The sequence below is a fragment of the Capra hircus genome, chromosome 23, assembly GCF_001704415.2.
Source record: "Capra hircus breed San Clemente chromosome 23, ASM170441v1, whole genome shotgun sequence".
Lineage (NCBI taxonomy): Eukaryota > Metazoa > Chordata > Mammalia > Artiodactyla > Bovidae > Capra > Capra hircus.
The window spans coordinates 39,012,761-39,038,971 of record NC_030830.1 but is presented as its reverse complement, the minus strand read 5'-3'; the positions used below and the strand labels follow the sequence as shown (position 1 = coordinate 39,038,971).

The 26,211-nt window shown below is 39.9% G+C and overlaps 1 protein-coding gene across 4 annotated transcripts in view; it reads right to left on the bottom strand.

The window, feature by feature from the left end:
• Positions 1 to 16,670, bottom strand: part of FKBP5 (FK506 binding protein 5) — a 120,037-nt gene extending 103,367 nt beyond the window's left edge. For all 4 annotated transcript variants that reach the window (XM_018038959.1, XM_018038956.1, XM_018038957.1 and 1 more), the window contains exons 1-2: positions 16,538 to 16,670; positions 11,081 to 11,184 (exon numbers count right to left, since the gene is read on the bottom strand). The gene's annotated coding sequence lies outside the window, so the exon portion shown is untranslated. The remainder of the gene's footprint in view (positions 1 to 11,080; positions 11,185 to 16,537) is intronic.

Sequence of the window (26,211 nt, the reverse complement as noted above, 5' to 3'; positions counted from 1 at the left end):
TGAAAAAGTAGTCTTAAAACTCAACATTCAAAAAACTAAGATCATGGCATCTGGTCCCATCACTTCACAGCAAATAGATGGAGAAACAATGGAAACAGTGACAGACTTTATTTCTTGGGCTCCAGAATGACTACAAATGGTGACTGTAGCCATGAAATTAAAAGACGCTTGCTCCTTGGAAGAAAAGTTATGACCAACCTAGACAGCACATTAAAAAGCAGAGGCATTACTCTGCCAACAAAGGTCCGTCAAGTCAAAGCTATGGTTTTTCCAGTAGTCATGTATGGATGTGACAGCTGGACTGTGAAGAAAGCTGAGTGCCGAAGAATTGATGTTTTTGAACTGTGGTGTTGAAGAAGACTCTTTGAGAGTCCCTTGAACTGCAAGGAGATGAAACCAGTCAAAGGAAAACAGTCCTGAATATTCGTTGGAAGGACTAATGATGAAGTTGAAACTCCAACACTTTGGCCACCTGATGTGAAAAACTGACTCATTGGAAAAGACCCTGATGCTGGGAAAGATTGCAGGTGGGAGGAGAGAGTGACGACTGAGAATAAGATGGCTGGATGGCATCACTGACTCAATGGACATGAGTTTGAGCAAGTTCCGGGAGTTGGTGATGGACAGGGAAGTCTGGCATGCTCGAGTCCATGGGGTCGCAAAGAGTTGGACATGACTGAGCGACTGAACTGACAAAAAGTATATGTGCAAATATCCTTTATCCCTCCAATAGCACTTCCAGGAAATATCCTGTAGATAGTCTCACAGAAGAGAGCAAAATTATATGTGGAAGGTTATTAAACACAATATTGGTGAAATGATAAAAAAAAAAAAGTGGGCACACTACTTCCTTGACTACTATTATACATCCCCACAGTGGAATATTATGCAGCAATTAAAAATAAAGAAGCAGTTACAAAGACTTCCCCAGTGGTCCAGTGGCTCGGATTCTGCACTCCCTGTGTAGGGGGCCCAGATCCAGTTTCTGGTCAGGGAACTGGATACCACATGCTGCAACTAGGAGCTTGCATGCTGCAACTAAAGACGTCACAACTAACACCCACCGCAGTCAAATAAATAAATAATTTTTAAAAAAGTTCTTTTAAAATGGAGCTGTTACATATGAGTTGATATGGAAAGACGTTTAAGAAGGGGAAAAGCAAGTTATACAACAATGTAGACTATTATTTTATTTGTATAAGGAAAATGTACATATATTTGTAAATGTAAGAAAATATCTAGGAAAAAACTACCAGTCATTAACAGTAGCATATTCTGGAGAATGGGATTCAGAGAAAGAAACAAGGGAGTTTTACTTTTTGTACGGGGTGTGTGTGCGTGCGCACACATACATTATTTTTTTTAAAAAATCATCTTAGCTTTCATTTTTAAAACAGGACTAAGCACAGCAAAGACTCTAACTCTGGATGAATGTAATTGAACTTGATTATCTACATTGCAGGAAATATGAGCTACCCAAAGTGCTTAATGAGAAACTCATCCATTCATTCAACAATTATTTATGGAACACTAACTACATGCCAGGCACTGTACGTGATGATACTGACATAATGGTGAACAAGAAGGACCTCATCCTTGCTCCATTTTTCCTGTTTGCCTAGTAAGAACCACTGACTTTCAGGTTTGTGTTCTCATTGTGTCTATTGTACCTACAGATTCCCATAAAATAGATACAAATTAACAGAATAATTACATCAAACAAAAACAAGGGCTTTCAAGATTAACTCCTATCTCCTTCACAATTAACTGAAAAAGTTATCAGAGACACACTCTGTGAAAGAACAATTCAACAAGCACCATTTCAAATAAATTTTAAAAAGTAACTTAGATGGTAAATGAAATTTAAGGGAAATTAGCTAAGAAAATTCAAAAGGGAAGAAACATAGGAAATTTTTTCTTTTCTGTATGGATTTATATATACTCACTAAATTATTCTACAATAAACATGTACTATACAATAAGGAGAAAGTAAGAGCTGTTCTTGAAAAGAACCCTTTGTTACAAAAACAGATCAACTACTGCCTAAAGTCCACCCCTCTAACTCATTATACCATTATGGTCTGCCCTGGTCGAGACTCTCTGTTTTGTCAGCCTAGAGGCCATTCCACCCTCTACTGCAAACAGCATCCTGGGACTTTCCACTAGGGAATGACGGCTCCTCACCCCTGGGGGTAGGCCCATCCCTAGTCCCACCAGTCAGCTCCTTCTAGCCCCCTGGCCATCCCAATGGTTCAGAGGCAGAAACATGACAGATCCAAATCCAATCAATTCTGAAAAAGGCTAATTTTAACGAGGCTATTAAAATGATAATTGCTGACATATAATACAGCTAAATTTCCTAGAAGAACTTTATAATAAGTAGAATTCTCATTTAATGTGGTCCCTGAATATTCTGAGTGACTATAACTTCAAATCACAAAACTGGAGTGAAAGAATCATAACCGACCTCTTTTGTTGAAATAGAACAACAACAAAAAAAAAACAACAACACAGTATTAGAAAATTCCCATTTCTAAGAAGTGACTAAAACTTCGTGCTGTTTCAAACAAGAAGAATGTTGAAACCATATAGATCACATCCTGTTAAAACAGCTAAGTATAGAAACAGTAAGAAAACAGGTTACCCAGCATATACGTTAATCATATGTCCTGTGACAGAAATCTTCTAAACCACTTCAAAAACAAAGACCCCAACTTTAGTATTTCCTGAGGCACCTAAAATGCCACAATACCTAAAACAAACAAACAAAACCCAAACACTTGAAATGTATAATAAACATTTTTTAATAATTTTTTAAATTTTAAATACTTTTTATCAGTTAACCATTTTCTTTTCAAAACTAAGAAAACTATAGAGTACACTAATAAATTACAAGGGAATAAACTTCAACCCAATATGAGAAAATAAAACTTAACCATTAGAATTTCCTAAGAGTGAAATGGACTATCTTATAAAACAGGGACCTCTCCTTCCCTGGAACTAAAACTAAAACCAACACTCTGTAATTCTCTGAAAATAAGACATCCTTGAAGAATTTCACTGCTGTGCCAGCTGTTTTATTTCTTGAGAGTATAGCTGAACACATATAATAATCCGTTGCATTTTTTTCTAGCATTGCACAATTTTCCTGGCACACAATGTGCATACTGTATTTATTATCATATTTAAGCATCTGACAGCATTGTAAGAATCCATAGTATTATTCTCTAACTAAATGCACACATAATTTTTTAGTCTTCAAACGGCCATGGATTTCAGTAAAGTATCCTATACATTCTTTCCACAAAGTTTAAATACATTTCCTGAACTTTCAGCTTTCAGTTTCCTGTTCGTCAATGGCTACAATTCTAGAGGCAATATATAAACACACCCTAGCCATGGTATTTCCACTTTTGACAAAAGTGGATGTAAACTTAGTATGACCAAATATAACTACAGTGCATATGAATGGTATATGACAGCTAACACAGCAACAGCAGTAATTAGTTAAGGTATAAAAATGGAAATATAAATATATTCCTTATGAAGAATTCACATAACAACCTCTTTTTTAACTTAGAACTCAGAAAAAGTTTCTCTCTCATTAAAAACTAATAAGCTTTCTTTATTAGACAATAATGATGAAACCCATCCTGTTCCCTTTTTACTCTTGCTTGCCAGGAGGCTCAGAGCTAAATTCAACGTTTAAATACAGAAAATATCTTGCCTCAGATTACTGGTTTAGAGATTTCTTTCCACTCTCATCCTGCTCATTATTTCTCAAGTATTTTATGCTTGAATTCTGATTTTTAATAGTGCTTGCCTTTTAATTTTAATTATAAGATATCAAATCTTTTCAATGAATATAGAAGAAACTTAATTTAACAGACATATCTTTATATCACTGAATAATCTGTTAATCCAATTCACAAAAAATGTAGGTCCTAAAATGCATCTTTACTTTCCCCTTTAAAGTTGTTTTACACATTTCATGATTCATTTTTTAAAAAGTCATTGGTGAGTTCTCAAAATAAAAGACTGATAAAATGACACAAGGATCAAAACAAATTACTAAATTAGGGACACTAGATTAGGAGAATTATTAATTTTTAAATGTTTTCAATTTTCTAACAAAATTGGTCTGGCAAAGCTAGATAACTGTCATAAAAAAATTAACTCACATAAACTACTAAAATTTTGTTTACTGTTATCAGCATTTCAGATGCAAAATAGACAACAGGTATAAAAATATTTACTTAGGAATCTTAAAGAGGAAAACTCAGTCACACTTGTTTAGCAGCTATAGACACACAAACACGAAAATATTCAGCACATGGTAATACCAAATAGTTTATTAGAGATATTAATAAAATGAACAAAAACAATATGAAGATGAACTATAACCCAAACTGACAAATTTAACCAAAAACTAAACAAAAATATACCATGAGTTGAACAGAAAATCTAAAGTCATATTAAAAATGAAAAAAGAAATAAATTCATTTTGTAACAAAGACTACAGTCTATAAGAATGCATAATATTAAAGCTCTCCACTTACAGAAGCCACAAATAAAAAATGGAAAATAATAAATGGAGTAAGCAAGACAGCCAAATAATTTATATAAAGGTTAAAAAAAAACAATTTTTTCCTTTCTCTCTCATCAAACGAGAACTGGCAGGCTTACACCCAAAGCAAAATTATATTAACATATACAATATTTCTGCTGTATATTACATACATAATACAGTACTATACACAGTGCACATATTATAATTATACACAATATAATTTATATAGTACTATTATATATATAAAAAATATATTCTATAATATATATATAAAAGTCTTTGCTTCTATATATATATTTATATGTATATAGAAGCAAAGGCTAGAAACCACTCATAAAATATAATTTAACAAATTTCTTTAAAACAGTAAAACAGTTTACAAGAAAAAAATTTAAAAACAGAAAACAAACTCCTATAATTTGAAGAAAGAGGCTAAGAGAAACTTACACACATACATAGCTATCAAAAAAATCTAAAATTTAATTTTGAAGTATTTATCTTTCCTATTAGCATAAATAGAAGTTATAATTTGCTATAAAGAATAATCATCTATATAAAACAAGTTGCAGATCATAAGAGAAAAAAGTCCTCAGAAAAATGAAGACAGGAAAAAGAAACTAAAGCATAGACAATACAACTAAGGGATCTGATACAAAGCACTGAGGACACGGACAGTTCTTCTTTGTGTACTATACATTTCAGCTTCACGATGTTTGAAAATGATAAAGAAAAATAAGTATTTCAGTAAAAATGAATCTGGCTAGAAGACTTTTTTTTTTTAAGGGATATGGCAGGATGAGCAGAGAAGTCTGGGGCATCTTTATGTAACCCATGACACTTATTCTTTCTTTCATCTTGGGGAAGAATACAGAACATGAAAATATTACCAGCTGTGAAATAATTTTATGATAAAATTATGCTTAAAGTGACTAAAAAAGTATTTGCACATCACACAAGTTTTCAAAACACAAGAGGAACATCTTGCCGAAGTTAAAACAAGACACCGCAAGAGCAGAAAAGTGGTGTGACAGTGATTTGGAGATTAGGAACTGACATTACTGAGAAAAAATTACGTGCTCTGTAAAAAGTGAAGGAAGCATTTATTGAGCAACTAGAGTATCCAGACACTATATAAAGATTAGGGCTTTATAGAATATAGTCTGTCAGATCACATCTAGGTAGGAAAACGATCTGGAAGAGTACAGTGCTTAAGTAAGTTTCTCACCTTGACGTGTGGCATACGGTAAAATGTAAGAGACTGACTGAAGATGATGTAAGCTTAGAGACAACCGTCCGAGCTGAAGTACAGGTTTGGGGGCTGTGAGGTCAAAGTACAATAGTTCCCAACATTTCATGCTAACCTTATGGGCCCATCAATCACTCTATAAAAGAACCTGTGTTCCACCATGATAGGAACAAAATGTCCACTTTTTTTGAGAATGTTATTTATAATACTATTTATAATTTAAAACTTTAAAAATAAAATAAATCCTTTTCTTTCTAAAGCACACTTTGGAGTTTGGTTTTAAACATTAAGAATAGTAATGCTAATCTAAGAAGTATAATCACAGGCTTCTCATTAAGAATAGAGTGAATTATTATCACATTATTCCTAGTAGTAAAATTATTCTTACCTTGGGGTCTGATAGTTGTTAGTAGAAATATTATTAGTGATACTACTCTAACTCCCACCCAGATTGTTAAGAATTATACTAGGATAACAGTTTAAAAAAAAAACCAGCCCTTGTTTAGCTCTGAAAGGTATAGGCTGCTAATTATTAGTTGTGGGTCTTCATGTAACTTCCTCTGGACCTCAGTGTCCTCATTTGTAAAATAAGACTGCTGGACTAGAGAATATTTCCCCACTTTCCTCACCGTTTTGCCCTATCCCTTTCTACCTTGTGACTTTGGTGATTTAGGATCTCTACTGGGATTTTTGAGGGCAGAGTGGAAAACAGCAGAAATCCACTAAACTTTGAGGAAAAGGAATAAGCATTATGTAAACAAATAGAATAAGGAGAGAAATAGGGAAACGTTAGCCAAAATACACGTTTACAGAAAGAAATGAATAGATTAAAGTGCCATAATGGTTCAAAGTAGAGGATCATGAACTTCATTGTCAAAATTAGTATGAATAGCAGTTTCAATTATACTGAAATCAGGAAAGACAGTGAGAAACGCAAGAGACACAGACTTAGAAATGTTATTCATAGCACACAAGAATGCTTTACAAATAACCCCCAAAATCTTCCCAAGTTCCCCCAAAATATATGGAGATGATGTCACACTCCCTGGCTTAATCACTCATAATTCTGCCCCAACACAATCCCCCACTATTTTCCACAGGTTATTCCCTTGAATCCATTTGGCTTCATCATTTCAAGCAAACCTACGATACCTCCCCTTCGTTATCATTCAATGTTCTACCTGAAATGCATTCTCCCTCTCTCAATTTATAGCAACAATTTATCATGGTCTAACTACATGGCTTGTTTCTGATTTTTTGGGGTTGTGCTGGGTCTTCTAACCACTTTTGAGGCACTGTTCTAAGCACTTGGCATGTATTAACTCAATTCTCTCAACAACCCTAGGAAGGAGGTCAAGTAACTTGCTGAAGATTACAGAGCAGCAGAGTCAGGATTCTAACACAGGCAGTCTGGCTCCAAGGAGCCTATCCCCTTAACCTGCTAACTAGTCCTACAAAGCTCAGGTGGAGTTCTGTCACCTTCCTGAAATTCTCATCTGCTTAGCAATTACTCCTGCCTCACAAGTTCTTAAGTACACCACTCATTTGTCACTTACCACAGGACTTGGGTTGTTACTTATCTTTCGTGTACATGCTCTATCTTGTCTAAGGACAGGATCTTATTTATTCTGTAACACTACTTAGAACCTAACAGAACTTACTATCCAAACACAAAACTGCTTATTAATGAAACTATAATTGTATTTAATATTTACTGAAGACATATGCCAGGTTCTAGGCTAAGTACTTTGTATGTATTGTCTCATTTAAACCTCACAACCCTTAGGTAGGTATTAATACTGCATGCACCTCCCAATATTATAGATGTGGAAACTGAGGCTCAGAGAAAAGCCATGTACCTTGTCCCATATCACAAAGTGGCAGTGATGGTCTTACCTAAGGTCTAACCAGACTCTTACTCTCCACCCAACCACAAAACACCCTGAAGACAAAATCAGTCCTAACAACTCAACTCTCACTTACTCTGCAGCACTATTCTGAACACCAAGCATTCAGGGTTAAGAGGCACAGCTTCTCATAGCCCACGAGGGCCTCAAGACCACATTCTGATGCCACAGGCAGAGCTGCCATCCCCAAAACGTCAGGAAGACTTTAACTTATATTTTAAACCAAAATAATCCTTGGAAACTCTTCCATCCCATTCCTTCTCCCTTCAGGCTTCTCAACTCCCCATACCCTAGGACTTATCTCTAGTTTCTGTACTATCGAGAAGGATCCCACTAATCCTAACAACTGTAACTTGCCCAAGATTATGTAGCAATACTCCTCCTCATCAAAGGTCTAGCCCCACCATACTAGCCTTCCTATAAATGGTGTAATTTTCTCCTCCATTTTCCACTCTTAATAACCATTAATTTCTCAGAATCCCTGTATTATTCCTACTTCCCACAGAAGAAAATAATCAGATATACTGGATTATCTAAAACAGTATCAAATTTTATTCTCTTATCCCCGAGTCAGTAATGTAAAATTGCATCTTGATTTCCACCAGGAGGAAATTCAAACAATTCCCAGAAGAGCAGAAAGATCTCCATAAGCTGACCAAAGGCAAGCCAAGTTGATAAGCTACAATCCATCTGGAAAGGACTCAGGCCCAAGACCACTGGAGGCTGGCTACTGCTCATGCGAAGTACAACAGGCATCCCTTACCTTCCTATTTTTATTTTACATCCTCTCAACTAACCTCAGGTTCCTATCTTTCTGACAAACCTCAAGTCTAGGAGCCTGTAAAGAGAAGGGAAAGTAATAAGATAAGAGTGTCAAGTCACTTTTGGCATAATGGCTTTTTGATGAGAACTATCTTGAACAGGAAATTTGCCACAAGGAATAGGAGAAGAGTTTTCAGGTAAACCAACAGATCCCTTATTTTTACCACAGAAGCACAAGATGTCCTGAAAACATGTTACATACACTTAGTATCTCCCCCACTGCAAAGCACCTGCAGATACTCTGGGCTAGAAGGAGCTCACTTGGGCCATTTCTGTGGTCTAAGAAGGTCTGCCGCCTATACCCTTGCCGGCCATCATTCACCAGGTTGAGTGGTTTGGAAATCATCTACGTCACCTTGGTTCAAATATAATGATTTCCTAGGCCTTAAAAATTATGTGTTTGCTTATTAGACTGAAGCCTTCTCTGAAAGGGAAGAAAATGCCCTATTTTACTTTAGAAATATATCTTAATTTTGATATATATCAAGTTCATTATAGATTAAGGATAACTTCCTGCTAACATATTATGCAAATTAGGACAATTAGAGTGGAAATGAAAAGGATAAAAAAACATAAATTTAGAAACAAAGTGATTTAGTGACTCATTGAGCTTAAGTAAAGGAAGAGTAAGGAAAAAGAAAAAAAAAACGACCAGTAAGAGTAACAGTGTCACAAACAGCTAAAGAGGAAAGTCAAGAAAGGGTTTTGACTGGGGGCGGTCGGAGGGGGTGTTGGTGTGCTGTTGCTACAGAGATGGTATTTAAACATACTTAGTTTCAAAGACACAGGTGAAAATTTGGGCCTCAGTTTTGGAAGGCCTCAAGAAGATATACATTTGGAGCCTAAAAAAGCACAGCAATGACATAGTTTTTAGAGAAAGAAAAAATAATAGCAAAACATTTAAACAACAGGATTGCTCAGACACTACATTTTGAAGATAATCTAACTTTTCAGATGAACAGTACTTTATTCTAGAGTGTACTTGGACTAATTTACTATAAAGAAAAAGCTAAAAAATTTATCTTTCTTTTCCAGGCTATGAACTGACAGAAAGGAACTAAGAATAAGAATGGTTTCAGAATCACTGATTGTGCAAAGCTAAGTCTGAGCTAAAACACACCGCTTTTCAGGTTTCTCTATGTACAACAAAATTTTGGGGAAAAAAAGACAATCTGGTAAACCAATACTACTGCTTTACGATATTTGTGAGAATGTAACAGTTTTAAAAGCACATTAACTGAACTGTTGATAATTAATAAACCTGGAGAATAGGTATATAGATGTTCATTATACTAGTGTCTCCGGTTCTGTGTATGTTTGAAACTTTCATAATAAAAAGTCTAAAAGAAAAGCTACCTATAAGTATTTTAAAGTTCTATCTGCAGTTAAGGCTTGACAACTCAAAATTCTTAAAACTTTTCCAATGTTTTATTCATGCTTGACAGACCAGGGAAATTTAGTGTCTGTAAAAGGGAGCAAAGGACATGAGGAACATGAGCGTGTTCACTAAATGAAGAAAGTCAGTCCTGTTACCCATGTTGGCAGAGTTCGACGTTTGTCCTTTTTCTCGTCAAAGAACTTACATTTGTTAAGGAAAAAATTTACAGACAATATATATGTACAGTTTTGGTTAGTAAAGGCAACCTAAGTGTTTATCCCCAGTCATCAATGATTAATTTGTTAAGCCTATTGGTTAGTTCTCCTGTTACTTCAAATCATCTTCCACTCTAGCAAATAACCAAATAAATTTCTTATGGAGATGCAAAAAGAAAAAAAAAAGGATGAAAAGTGAATATCCATAAATAATGCCCAATCCTAAATTGTGAAGAAGATATTTAAGCTTACATAAAATAGTAAGTTAAGAAAAAAAAGTTCAATGTCTTAACAACTGACATATTTTAAGATATGACTTAAATAGATTTAACTCAAATCACTCTATGGCAGCACTAAAACTAATACAGAGCACCAAATTCACATTTAGATTTACCACTTACCTATGATCAAGATTAGTTTATATGGTTTGTAAGCACCACTCTTTCCTCCCTATTATAAATACCACCCAAAAAGGACAACCAAATTTGTTTCCCTCTTCTTTGGTGAATTCTAGGACAGTAAAGATTGTACATGTTTGAGAAAAACCTAGCACACTGAAGATGTGCAATTCTCTTAATGGGAATTATCACTACCTTTAATTCCCAGGATGCTATCACTAGGTAGCAGCCTCATTCCCTAGGTGACTTACACAGCATAACAAAATAAACCAGTTTCCTTGCTGGCAACTGTGCCTTGAATCATTTTCAGGATTCTGTTTCTTCTAACAGAAATATGTTGTCATGAGACTTCAGAAAGAAACAGCACAGATACATATATGTAGAGACTAAAGACATGTCAGTAATTCTCTTTTTCTACATTATTATTAAAGCACTGCTTTCATATTTCAAGTTGAGGTATTTCACTTTTTTCAGATAACAAAGTCATTCTCATCTTCCACAAATATTTATAACTTTTTTCCTTATGAAAGTAAAAGTTACATACCATAAAATGCACGGATCTTAGTATTCGGCTTGGTAAATTTGAACAAATGAATACACCACCAACTGATGAATCTGGAAGTTCTGTGTACTGGTCTTGAAACTGTTCTGTAAGTTAAAAATATATGAAAATTAAAAATTACCCTGAAAGCGTATATGTGAATTTCATCACTTGAATCCCAAACCAAGCTACAGAATATTTCTATCACCCTCAAAAGTTCCCTTTTGGGACTTCCCTGGTGGTCCAGTGGCTAAGACTCCACTCTCCCAATGCAGGGGGCCAGGGTGTGATCCCTGGTCCGGGAACTAGATCCCACATGCCGCCAACAAAGACCCAGCAAAGTCAAATTAATTAATGTTTTGAAAACTGAAGAGTTTCTTTACAGAAAATGTCCCCCTTTGTCCCTTTCCAGTTATCCACAGCCTTTACCCATACCTAAGTTTTGTCTGATCTTATATTTTTTATAAATGGCATCTAACAATACATACTTGTGTTTGGTTTCTCTTGCTCTGAATAATATTTCTGAGATTCTTCTATGTCACTATATGGGTCATTAGATTATTATTATTGTGAAGAAAGATTCTATGAACATTTTTATCAGTTTCTGTGTGGACATGTACTTTGTTCCTCTTGATAAAGCAAGATTTCACTTGGAAAAAAAAAAGAATTCACATATAAATAAGCCTGTGAATTCATATAGATGATTTATATGTACAACGTAATAAACATATACCGTTACATATATAATGAAAATACATATAGTATAGATATTTATCTACCTACCCGTGTGTATGTATTTGTGTGTGTACAAATGGACTCTGAGAGGTCTACCTAGGAATAACCTCAAAGATATATTAAACAAACTTACAAAGTTCACAATGAAAATAAGTTTAGATGATATTTCAATTCTTCTTAATAAGTATATTATATTTTAACCTAAGTTTAATTCAAAAGAGAAACAAATTTCTCTCCATGTAAGTTACTCTATTTTGCATCAATCAAATACCATCTTCTCACAACAAATTGCCTTTCCAAACTAGAATTTCAGAACATTAAATGTGACCATCCATCATGAAGTAATCTTTTTATGCTAGAGGGTAAAATCCAAAATATGTTAAGATTACAAGATTTTATTTTATTGTCTTGCTTTTTTAAAAGTTAAACATGGAAATAATTCCATTGGCTAATATTTAACATGAGTAAAGACCATTCCATCCTTATTCATAAAAAGACCTCCATTCCAAAAAACAACCTACTGCAGCACTGTCTGTGACAGAGACATTCTGACCTTCAAATTCCGTGTGTAATTTTCAGCAGCTAGAAGGATCTTTAATTTCCAGAGACAGGAACATTGAGAAACATACACATAAATCTGATTTTTGATGAGATCAATTTGAAATCCCCAACCCTGTTTTTGATAAACAGATGATCGTTTTCAGGGGACTAGGAGTGGTTCTTCATTTAACATCACACATAAACTGCCAAGACTACAAACTGAACATTACAAATGGTTCCAAAAATTTACCATCGCCTGCTTTAGCAAAGGTTTGCAAACTACAAAAGGGAAAAAACCCCTCTTCTAGTCTTTGATCTTTCTCCATCTTTTATTTCTCCTTCCAAAAATGAGCAATTTCAAGACCATACAACTCAAATGGACTGTATTTTTAATCTTAAAAAACATTCTTAGCATTCAGATGTTCCATAACTTTCACAGATGTGGAACTGTTTACTTAAAAACCCATTATTTCACTCTGAAAATACATATTTTTTATTTTTCTAGTAACTGTACCTTTTTCTAAAAAGAAAAAAACAAACTTGATTAACTGTTACAAAAATGACAGCAGTTCCAAAGAGCTACAATTCCCAACTTTCAATATCTTCTTGCCTGTTTTAGAGAGCTAAAATTTTATTCCTATTTTTTAAAATGTTTCTCTTCCAGACCAAGAGTAGAAAATAGATTAAATCAAATGTGTAGACCCCATACTCCCTCTGGTGGTCCTTCACTCTTATTAACTAGCTGTTTTCCAAAAGGCTAGAACACTAAAATAAGCGTAAAACCAACTTGCCCCATTTAAGGATTATAGCCTTACATGTTTGAGTTTCAGCTGAATGCAGGCCAAGTCTCATCATGACAAAAATGAGGTACAAATAATTTGAGTGCTTGAATTTTAGTGTTTCAAATACTACTGAAATATCCTTAGGAACTTAGTTACGTCCACAAGGTCCTGCTATAAATTACTTCAACCTGTTTCATTTGGCAGAACTATCTTTTACACAATAAATAAGCATCTTTTTGCAAAAAAAAAAAAAAAAAAAAAAAAACCACTTGTGGCTACTGTTTTTAAATCAATAGTTATATGATTTACCTACCAACTTCCATCTAGTCTCGAATGACTGTAAATTTAATTTTCCTTAAACTTTTAATTTTCCTGGCATAATGTCAGAAGTTAAAAATGCATTTTAAAAAAATTCAGAATGTAAAATAATGAAAAACAAAATCTGATTACTGATCAGCTAGGTTAGAAAGTTCAAATAGTTTCAGAATTATAAAAAGTATAAATAATTTAATTGTTCAGCATAAAATAAGTACAGAACTCAGTATGCCAAAATATGTACAATATAGATTCTTTGTTAGGAATTGTGAAAAATATTAAAGGCCTACGTAAAATATTCTGAGTACCAGATACAGCACGCATTTTACTGTTAAATAAACAAGTATTACTATCTAACAGTATCGTGTGATTTAGCCTCAAACGTAGCTTGTTTCACATGTGTCCCTGTTTTTCTGTAGCTTTGTTTAATCAAAAATATTTGCCCACCCCCAAATTCAAAAGGAGCCACACCTGAGGGTAAGTGACTTAAAAATACTCCCAACATTTATTATGTAGATGTAAGAATTCAACTTATATTTAATTTTGAAGCTATAATGTGGTTGACCATTTTACGATACGGTCTACCACAAGTTAAAAGTGGACAGAAATCAGTAATTAAAACATGTAAAAATTGAATTTGAAAACAGTATTTTAATTAAAAGGCACTTTTACAGTTAAAGTTCCCAAAACATGCTTTTGTAAATTAAACTATGAAATATAGCTTTAATTTATGGTACGTGATACATTTAAGCATCACAAGATAAAAACTATAAAACTTCTAATTATACACAATAGTTAGATTAATATACCCCTATACACTTTAAACAACAATTATATAGATCACCCATAACCCTAGTCTCATAAGATTCCTCAGAACTACTTATACAGAATAAAACTCACTCTGAACAAGTCACTGTTCAACCTACCTTCGCTAAGCATCGAAAAGCCAACTCAGCTTTCAACAGTAATAATTTCTTCTACAACTATAGAAAGAGAATGTTCTTCCTTCTCTAGACTGATTGTTCTAAGCTAAGACTTTAGGAAACAAAACAACCGAAATATGTTCTTTTTCCAATGCAAGAATAAACAAAATTGAAGACTTCACTAGTTCCTAATCCAATATTTTAAAATGTTCATGTTTGAAAGACAAAGAACTCACAGCAGATAAGCCTGTTGTTTTCAAGAAAACAAAACAATTTTTATGAAAACTATCTTTGATTAAAAAAAAAAAAAATCCCGAACAGTCACAACTAGCCTATTGGTTAGAGTGCACCTTTCAAAGGTGTTACTAATTAACATGTGACTAAAATTACCACTCAATGAAGCACTAATAAAGTAACATAATTAAATCAAAAGTGTAACTGTCCTTAAGAAGTTCCTTACATCTCTTATTCAAATCATATCCAGCACAGACATTTAAAAAAAAGACACATAAGAAGAAAAATCTGAGTTATCTAAACCTTCATAATATATTTTAGAATAATTATATATTATTTTTAAACTTTTTTTTCTAAAATTGGTCAGGGCCATAACTGTAGATTTTAAGTGAGGTCAGCCGGGAGAGAGAGAGAAACAGAAAATAAGTGAAAGTATAACATAAAAACTTCCACAAGAATAAAAAGTTGTTCAACTCTACTCTCGAATTTTAAAATAAATACTCTTATGCGGGGCGGGGGGAGGGGGGGAATGGGTGAAGGAGAATTCCCACAGACTATTAAAAATACTGAACCAAAATATGCCTCAACTTTTCCCTCGTCTATAATCTAACAAAACGAGAAGACAATGAAAATAAACACTCCTGTGTGCCCTCAGAGAGGCAAAGAAAGCTCCCATTCAAAGCTAAGCCGTATTCCACTCTTGTAAAGTAAATCCAAAACCACGAGCTCAAACTGCTTCATGCAGAATTTACTGAATGGCGGCCAAACGTTGTACACTCTGTCCTGAACCACAGCGAAGGCTATCTCGAGCTCTGCATTCTCCATTTACAACTTGTACCTTACTATGCATGCTTTCACCACCACTGCAGAAACCGATTTTTTTTAAACTAAGATGTTCCTCCCGGCCAAGTCAATGGAAAGAAGGCAATCTACCCGCTGGCGACACTCCCCACCTTCCCCACCCACCCCGCACCCCAAGCAATACTGGTTTTTGACTCCTATACTGCGGTCAGCACACCTTAAAAAAAAAAAAAAATCATTATGGGAGAAGGCGTTACAAAGCCCCCGGAGAACTGAATTACCGAACCCTGAAACAACTTTTCAGTGGCTCTCACCTGGCACTTGGGATAATCACCTGTTGGAACGGCGCTGCCCCGGTCCCCTCTTACCGGCAGTCGAGGGCGGGGAGGCCGTGTTCCCAGTCACTGGTCCCCCTCCCGGGGCGGCAGGTGAAAGACGGCGAACGCGCATATCCACACCCACCGCCCCGGGAGCGCAGACCGAAAGCCGGGGACCGCGGCTGCGGCGGGACGCTCCGTTATCCCTCCCCTCGGCGGGCCCGCCAGGTGAGCGAGGCTCCATCGCCGCCGCGATGCGTCCCGGCGCACGGCTCACCGCCGGCCCACTTCTCCCGCCGCCCGGGCCCGGGAGACCGAAGTTTCTCTCCCGCTCGCGGCGGTGGCGGCGGCTCACGGGCCGCCTGGCTCTCGGGCGCCGGGCCGCGGGCGAGTCGGGGGCCGCCGAGACGGGAGCCGGAGCAGGGACCTGTTACCCAGGGCGGGAAACCAAAAAAAAAAAAAAGCCGAGTGAGGACCAGCGGGGCGCGACCGGCCTCGTCTTCCCAAGGGAGAGCGCGGCAGGGGCGGGGAGCGGCTCCCGCGGCCGCCCGGCTCCGCGCCTCCCGGAGGCGAAGGGAGCCCCGGCCCCGCTCGCCCGGCGGGGCGCAGAGGATTCCCGCGGGGGAGCCTGGGCGCCTCCAGCGCGCCCGCTCCGAGGCGTCTCGGCGCCGCCCGCCCCGCAGCGCGGTTCCCGGGCTGGGGCGCCGCGTGAGGAAGCCGCACAGCGGCGGCAGGACCGCGAAGGAGGGAACGCGGCTCCCGGGGCCGGGCGGCCACCCCGCCTCATCCCCCCCGTGGCCATGGCGCCGGTACCTGTCGCCGTGGCGGCTCGCCCGTTCTGTCGCTCTGCCTCAGCCGCGCGCCGCCAGCCCCTCAGCCCGCCCAGCAGGCCGCCAGCGCGCCGGACGCCGCCGCCGGAGACTGGCAGCGCCCGCGAAGCGGCCAGAGTCCCCCCGGGCAGCGCCCGGCGCAGTCCCGCCCCCGCGGGCCGCAGGACCCGCCTCCCATAGGGCCCCGGGGCTGTCAGTCCGCCCCAAAAGACGCGCGGGCTGTCGCTCCTCCTATCCCGATTGGCGGCCGAACGCCGCCCATGCAAATAAGGCCCCGCCCCCGGCCATTTGCACCTCCGCCTTGGTGTAACCTCCGCCTCCCCCACGCCAGCCCACGTGTCTGGCCCTTGCCCCTTTGTGGGCGCTGTAGGGAAGAGAGGGAGGAAACTGAACGACGCCCCCTCACTCCATCCCTTACCTCCGGGGAAACTAATGCCCAAGCAAGCTAGTGGACTTCACACTGGGACCTCTCTCTGACAGTTCTGCCCTCCTGTCCGCCCACCCGACCTGATTCGTGGAAGGAGAGGGGCTGGCCAGGCTTGTTTGCGTCAGGTAAGCAAGCTAGGTTAGCCCCGGGAAACAATACCAGGGGAACTGGTATTGTCCATTTGGAACTGGGGGGAAAAAATCCCATCTGGAGAAACCATAGCACGTAGCACTTGCCTCTGGACACTCAGGGACTGTTAAGACTAGGCTTTCCCTCCGTCTTCTACCTTTCAAACATGAGATCTCAGGTGACTGAGACAGCAGAGGATTTCTGTGTTTTCTTAAAAGATGTCTGTGTTCTCTGCCGCCTGCCAACGGGTAGGTCTGCTGAGCAGCTGGACTTCAGGAGGGGGCTCAGGCCCCTGGAGTGAAATGGCCAAACCAAGATTGGGATGAAGGGGACTGAGCTAGCAGCTCCTGGGCCTTAGGGAGTGGCTCGCTCAATCTCATTTTTGAGGAAACAGGAACCTGAAGTCCCACAACTGTGGAGCTTAATAATCACCTATGGAAACCTAACATCTCCTAACTCCACATCTGGCCTCAACACTATATCACCTAGGGTCATTTAGGTATTTATGAAGAGCTTCTTCTGCAAATAACCATCCCTGCCTTCAAGAGGTGCCACCTGCAGAAACAACCACTAGAGCTGACGCTGAAACCCCCTCAATGAGGGCAAAGGCCCTGCTTCAGGGCCTAGAAGCTTACCTTTTTACCAGATGCCAAAGAGTGTCACTGAAACAGTTTATTTGTGCATGAATTCTGCATACTAAGCATCTACTGTGATTTTAATGGGGCTTCTCAGGTGGCGAGCTAGTGGTAGAGAACCCACCTGCCAAGGCCCGAACTTCAAGAGTCACGGGTTCAGTCCCTGGGTTGGGAAGATCCCCTGGAGGAGGGCATGGCAACCCATTCCAGTATTCTTGTCTGGAGAATCCCCATGGACAGAGGAGCCTGGCAGGCCACAGCCCATAAGTTCTCTCAGACACAACTGAAGCGACTTAGCATACACCCACATGCTTTTCAACAGCCTGGAATTAAGCACTGTGCTACGTGCACGGTATACTGAGGTGAGAGGACATTGTCCCAGACCTAAGAGACAGTGCCATCCACATTGCATGTCCGTGGGCCTCATGTTTCAGAGATTGTGACAAGATACCTGCATAGGGAGTGGCTATGCATAGACCAGTGGAGGACTCCCAGGAGCAGGGCAATCGGCTCTTCCTGGGGAGGAAGTCAGGGAAGGCCTCACTGAAGACGTGACACTAGATCTGAGTCCTAAAAGAGTATGAAGAGATGGTGTTTGCCAGACTGATGGATGTGGAAGAGGAAGAAAAGAAACTCGGAGTGGGGGAGGGGAGGGTGGGAAGAGAGGGAGGATAGCATGAGCAAGAAGAATGCAGACCTGGAAGAGCCTACTAACTGAGGGAACAGCAGGAACCGTGTGGTCAAATCTGCTGTGCCGTGTGGCCATGTCACATGGCCTGGGACCAGGCGGAGGAAGAGAGAGACACGGGAGGCTGCCAGGCTGTGTTGTAACACACCGCAGCAAACAACAACAGGCCCTGTAGATACAGCTGCAGGCTTTTTTTTTTTTCCTGGGCCAGAGTCTGTAGGGGAACAGTCAGTTCCGATGGCAGCCGGGCTGGCCCCACCCTCTCTCAGAAAACCACTCCGGTCACTGCACTTGCCCTCCTCAGCACTTGGAAACACGTGTGCTTTGCAATTTCCCTGAGCTTTGCTGCCCTTCAGAATTCGAAGATAACATGGGCCCCAGCTACAAACACCCGGGTGTGGGGTGAGCAACCCTCTCCTCAGGCACAGAGCAGTTTGCAAAACCTGTCACCATAGCAGGCCTCACCGGCCTGTGACCCGTGTTCCGATTAACACTTTGCTGTCGCTGTCTTGAAATTCTTAATAAGTTTTTAACAAGGGGCCCACATTTTTATTTTGCAGTTGGATAAATTGTCAGTCCCACCTGTCCCTGTCAATGCCCCTGGCCATGCTTGTGCTACTGCTCAAGCCATATCTCAGTTAAAGCACTTGGCACAGGGAACTCCCTGGTGGTCCAGTGGTTAGAACTCCACAATTTTCACTGCTCAGGGTGCGGATTCATTCCCTGATCAGAGAACTAAGATCCCAGAAGCTTCATAAGGTAAGGTGAGGTGAAGTCGCCTAGTCGTGTCCAACTCTTTGCGACCCCATGGACTTATCCGTCCATGGGATTCTCCAGGCAAGAGTACTGGAGTGGATTGCCATTTCCTTCTCCAGGGGATCTTCCCGACCCAGGGATCAAACCCAGGTCTCCCACATTGGAGGCAGACGCTTTAACCTCTGAGCCACCAGGAAAGCTTCATAGTGCAGCCAAAATAAGAAAAAACATTTGGCATTCACTTGGTTTGTTCACATACATTGTATCCCTCTTTCTCACAATGATAATGTGGAGAAGGCTTGTGTTACTGGTCCTGTCAGTTGAGAAAACCGAAGTGTGGCAACTTTCTCCAGGTGGCATAGCTAGGAGGTGGCAGAGTTTGTACCTGAACTCTGCCCTCCTGGGCACTATTCCATTAGCTACAGTGCCATCTCCATGTTGGTTTCGGAAGCCTCTCAAAGGCAGATTTGTAAATGAAGGATTTTGAGTCACAATATCATGGGATGAGTATGTCATTTCATGGATATCACCTTTTATTTACTTTTTCATCAGTTTTGAAAAACTCTCAGCCATTATAGGTTCAAATACTGTTTCTGTACCTTTTCCTCTTTCCTTCTGGGCTCCTAGTTGAAATATATATTATACCTTCTCCCTACATCCCTTTCTTCTGTTTTTTTTTTTTCTGTCTTTTGTCCTTAAATGCTTTATTCTAAAATTTTTTCTTCTCTTTCAATTCACTAATTCTCTCTTCAGCTTTTTAAAAAATTCTCCTCCATTGGGCTCTCAAATTTGGTTATTCTATTTCTTTTCTCTTTTTTTTTAGTTCTAGGATTTCTATTTGGTTCTTTTTCAGATCTGCTGTCACTTTCTCTTAGTGCCCTAGTTAATTTTCAAGTTTGGCTTTTCTTTCCTTAAACATGGTAATTATAGTAGTTTCAGGGTCTGTGCCCATGGTGGGCAGCAGGGCACAATCTGGAATCCTCCTGGGTCCACTTTCATTGTCAGTTTTTCCTACTGATTCTTCTTCATGCTGTTTTATCTCCGTATGTATCTGGTTATGTTTTGAACATTGTATTTAAAAAATCATTTGAGGCAGCAATGATATCTTCCTCCAGAAAGGATTTCTAGGGACTTCCCTAGTGGTCCAGTGGCTGTGACTCTGAGATCCTATTGCAAGGGACCTCAGTTCGATCCCCAGTCAGAAAACTAGAGCCCACATGTCCCAACTAAAAGATTCTACATGCCACAACTAAAAGACCCTGCATGCATACCTCAACTAAGACACAGTACAGCTAAATAAATAAAATGATTTCTAAAAGAAGGAAGGAAAAAGAAAGGATTTCCATTTGTTTCCCCATCCTGGGGAAACACTAGCAAGTTAGGATCCTTAACCCAATTTTGGCTTCCCAGGTGGTGCCACTGGTAAAGAACCTGCCTGCCAATGCAGGAGACGTAAGAGACATGGGTTCGATCCCTAGCTCAGGAAGATTCCCTTCAGGAATGGCACGGCTACCCACTCCAGTATTCTTTCCTGGAGAATCCCACGGACAGAGGAGCATGGCGGGCTATGATCCACAGGGTGGCAAAGAGTCAGACACGACTGAAGCAACTTAGCATGCATGCAACTCAATTTCAGGGCTTTTGATTTTGAGCCTCTCTGATAACTTGAAGAGTCTGTGGGAGGGTTTGTTCATTTATGGGTTCCCCTTAGTCAGTGCTACAATTCTCTGAGGTCCCATTCAAAATTGGGAGGATTTTTTATTTTTTAGTTATATACTGTTTCATAGCAAACTGTCCCCAAATTTAGCAGTTTGAAACAGATGTCAGCAGATTTTTTTTTTCTTAAAGGTCCAGATGGTAAATATTTTAGGCTTGCAGGCCATATGGCCTCTGTCATAACTACTCAACTCTGTCATTATAGTATGAAACACCCATAGACAGCACATAAATGAATGGCCTGACCATATAATAATAAAGCTTTTTTGTAAAGATAGGCAGCCATCCTCAACCTGATAGAATATCTGCAAAAAGGCTCACAACTTGGTAATATTGCACCTAATACTGAAAAACTGGATAACAAGTCCAGAAAACAAGACAAGGAACAAAACAGGATGTCCACTCTTGCCACTTCTGTTTACTATTGCTTTGGAGGTCCTAGCCAGAGCACTTAGTCAAGAAATAGAAATTAAAAGGCACCCACGGTTTGGCCACTATGAAAAACAGTATGGAGATTCCTCAAAAAAAAAAAAAAACAACAACAACAACGAAGTACCATATGATCCAGCAGTTCTGCTCCTGGGTATATAGCTTGAGAAAATGAAAACACTAATTCTAAAAGATAAACACACCCCAGTGATCATAGTAGCATTATTTACAATATGCAACATATGGAAGCAACCTATGTCCATCAACAGGTCAGAGGATAAAGAAAATCTCACACACACACACATATATATATATAATGGAATATTCCCTGGTGGCTCAGGTGGTAAACAAGCTGCCCACAATGCAGGAGACCTGGGTTCGATCCCTGGGTTGGGAAGATCCCCTGGAGAAGGGAAAGGCTACCCACTCCAGTATTCTAGCCTGGAGAATTCCATGGACTGTATAGTCCAGGGCGTCACAAAGAGTTGGACACGACTAAGCGACTTTCACTTCTACTTCTACATGGGATATTCAGTTCAGTTCAGTTCAGTCGCTCAGTCGTGTCCGACTCTTTGCGACCCCATGAATCACAGCATGCCAGGCCTCCCTGTCCATCACCAACTCCCGGAGTTCACTCAGACTCACATCCATCGAGTCAGTGATGCCATCCAGCCATCTCATCCTCTGTCATCCCCTTCTCCTCCTGCCCCCAATCCCTCCCAGCATCAGTGTTTTCCAATGAGTCAACTCTTCACATGAGGTGGCCAAACTACTGGAGTTTCAGCTTTAGCATCATTCCTTCCAAAGAAATCCCAGGGCTGATCTTCAGAATGGACTGGTTGGATCTCCTTGCAGTCCAAGGGACTCTCAAGAGTCTTCTCCAACCCCACAGTTTAAAGGCACTCAACCATAAAAAAGACGGAAATTCTGCCATTTGTAACAATGTCGATGGACCTAGAATTTATCATGGTTAGTGGAGTAAGTCAGATGGAGACAAACAAATTTTCTATGTTATCCTTTATATGTAGAATCTAAAAAAGTAAAATGCGCAAATGTATATCACAAAACAGAATCAGACTTACAGATAGAGAGCACAAACTAGTGGTCACTCTTGGGGAGAGGGAAGGGGAAGTGGCAAAATAGGGGTATAGGATTAAGATGCAAACTATTATGTATAAAATACAGAAGTGGGGCTTCCGTGGTGGTGCAGTGGTTAAGAATCCACCTGCCAATGCAGGAAGCAGGGGTTCGACCCCCGGTCCAGAAAGATCCCACATGCCATGAGTCACAGCCACCGAATCTCACGCACCCTAGCACCGGTGCTCTGCACCAAGAGAAACCACCGCAATGAGAAGCCCGCATACCACAGCTAGGCCGCAACTAAAGAAAACGCCCCTGCAACAACGAAGACCCAGCACCGCCAAAAATAAACATTAAAAAAAAATACATAAGCAACAAAGATATATCATATGGCACAGGGAAATATAGCCATTATTTAGTAAAACTTTAAATGGAATATAATCTATAAAAGTATTGAATCACTACATTGTATGACTGGGATTCCCCGATGGCTGAGTAGTAAAGAATCCACCAGCCCATGCAGGAGGTGCAGGAGACTTGGGTTTGATCCCTGGGTTGGGAAGATCCCCTGGAGAAGGAAATGGCAACCCCCGCCAATATTCTTGCCTGGGAAATCCCACGGACAGAGGAACCTGGTGGGCTACAGTCTGTAGGGCCACAAAGAGTTGGACATGATTGAGCACACACACACGTGCGTTATTGTACGCCTAAAACTAATATAATACTGTAAATCAACTATACTTGAATAAAACACATTCACACACATACAAACGAAAGGAAATGGAAAGGAAAAAGTAAAACTATCACTACTCACAGATGACACGATCTTGTGTATAGAATATCCTAAGGAATCCACCAAAAACCTGTTGGAACTAATAAATAAATTCAACAAGGTTGCAGGATACAAGATCGATAATAAATAGCAATTGTGAGACTTCCCTGGTGGTCCAGTGACTAAGCCTCCGTGTTCCCAGTGCAGGGGACTCAGGTTCAACGCCTAGTCAGGGAACTAGATCGCACGTGCCACCACTAAGAGCTCGCCTGCCACAACGAAAGATCCCACATGCCATAGTTAAGACCCAGCACAGTCAAATAAATAAATTTAAAATAATAAAATATAAAGGACACATTTTAAAATAGCAATTGTATTTCTATCCACTTTCAATGAACAATCCAAAATAAAATTAAGAAAAATTTCATTTATAATGGCACCAAAAAGAATAAAATACTTAGAAATGAATTTAACAAGTTCAGTTCAGTTCAGTCGCTCAGTCGTGTCCGACTCTTTGCGACCCCATGAATCGCAGCATGCCAGGCCTCCCTGTCCATCACCAACTCCCGGAGTTCACTCAGACTCACATCCATCGAGTCAGTGATGCCATCCAGCCGTCTCATCCTCTGTCATCCCCTTCTCCTCCTGCCCCCACTCCCTCCCAGCATCAGAGTCTTTTCCAATGAGTCAACTCTTCACATGAGGTGGCCAAAGTACTGGAGCTTCAGCTTTAGCATCATTCCTTCCAAAGAAATCCCAGGGTTGATTTCCTTCAGAATGGACTGGTTGGATCTCCTTGCAGTCCAAGGGACTCTCAAGAGTCTTCTCCAACACCACAGTTCAAAAGCATCAATTCTTCGGCGCTCAGCTTTCTTCACAGTCCTACTCTCACATCCGTACATGACTGCCGGAAAAACCATAGCCTTGACCAGAGGGACCTTAGTTGGCAAAGTAATGTCTCTGCTTTTGAATATGCTATCTAGGTTGGTCATAACTTTTCTTCCAAGGAGTAAGCATCTTTTAATTTCATGGCTGCAGTCACCATCTGCAGTGATTTTGGAGCCCCCAAAAATAAAGTCTGACACTGTTTCTACTGTTTCCCCATCTATTTCCCATGAAGTGATGGGACCAGATGCCATGATCTTCGTTTTCTGAATGTTGAGCTTTAAGCCAACTTTTTCACTCTCCTCTTTCACTTTCATCAAGAGGCTTTTTAGCTCCTCTTCACTTTCGGCCATAAGGATGGTGTCATCTGCATATCTGAGGTTATTGTTTAACAAAAACAGTGCCAAATTTATACACTGAAAACTATAAAACATGGTAAGAAATTAAGGACCTAAATTACTGGGAAAACATCCTATGCATCAAAAAACTTCACATTGTTAAGATGACAGTACTTCTAAAACTGATCTACAAATTTAGTATAATTCCATTAGACTCCCATCTGACTTCCTTACAGAAATTGGCAAGCTGATTCTAAAATTCTAATGAAATTGCAAGGGATTTAGAATAGCCAAAACAATCTTTAAAAAGACAGTCTAAGTAGGAAGACTTACATTTCCTGATTTTACAACTTACTGCAAGATAACAGTAATCAACTCATTGTAACAGCACATGGGTATACATATCCTTGACAATGAAATATATTAGGTCAATGAAAGAATTGAGAGTCCAGAAGTAAACCCATACATCTATGGTCAGCTGATTTTCCACAAGGTGACTAGTGTTGATAAGTATGGGAAGAAATTGAAACTCTTGTGTTTTGCTAGTGGGAATGAGGAATAGTTTGGCACTTCCTAAAATGTTAAGCAAAGAATTACCATATGACGCAACAGTTCTGCTCCTAAGTATATACCCCCAAGGAATTGAAAACAAAGATTCAGACAGATACTTGTGCACCAACTTAAGTATCAGCATAAATTCATAATAGCCAAAAAGTGAAACAACTCAAATGTCTATCAACTGATTAAGAAAATGTGGTATATCCATACAGTGAATCATTATTTGGCCATAAAAAAGAATGAAGTACTGATAGATGCTACAACATGGATGAACCTTTTATTTGTTCATTTTTTTTCGGCTGCACTGGGTCTCCATTGCTGCACATACACTTTCTCTAGTTGCAGCAAGTGGGGTTACTCTTCGTTCCGGTGCACAGGCTTATTCTCCTTGCTGTGGCTTCTTTTGTTGCAGAGCATGGGCTCTAGGGCTTGCAGGCTTCGGTAATTGCAGCACACAAGCTCAGTAGTTGCAGCTGGTGGACTCCGTAGTTGTGGCACACACGCTTAGTTGATCCCCAGCATTTGGAATCATCCCGGACCAGGGATTGAACCGACGTCCCCTGCCTCGGCAGGTGGATTCTTAACATGGATGAATCTCAAAAACATTATGCTAGGTAAAAGCAGCCAGTCACAAAAGACTGCATATTGTTTGATTCCATTTATATGAACTATCCATAAGAGAGACGGAAGAGAGGAAGTAGATTAGAGACTGCTTAGAACTGGGAGTGTAGGGGAAGAAAGGATAGGAGGATAATAGGTAAATGGCACAGGGTTTCTTTTTGAGGATGAAAATGTTCTAAAGTGAACGGTGGTAATGGTGACATGTATCTGTGAGAACATTAAAACCACTGAGTTGCATAACTGGGCTTCTAAACATGGCGGTTGGCTTCCTCCAAAGGGCAAATGTGGAAGCTGCCAGGCCTTCTTAAGCTTTAGGCCTGGAACTGATAGTGTCTTTCCACTATGCTCTGTTCATTAAAGCAGGTCACGGGCCAGCCCAGATTCAAGGGGAGGGAACTTATAATAATGTCATTTCAGAGATACATGGTTCACTGGGGCCAACTGAAGTAATGATCTATCACAATCTGCACTCTGTCCCCTAATATACTTTCTCCCATATGCAAAATACAGCTCTTAAGACCTCTCTCCCCAGGGACTTCCCTGGTGGTTCAATGGCTAAGTTCCATGCTCCCAATGCAGAGGGCCTGGGTTTAATCCCTATCCGGGGAACTAGATCCCACATG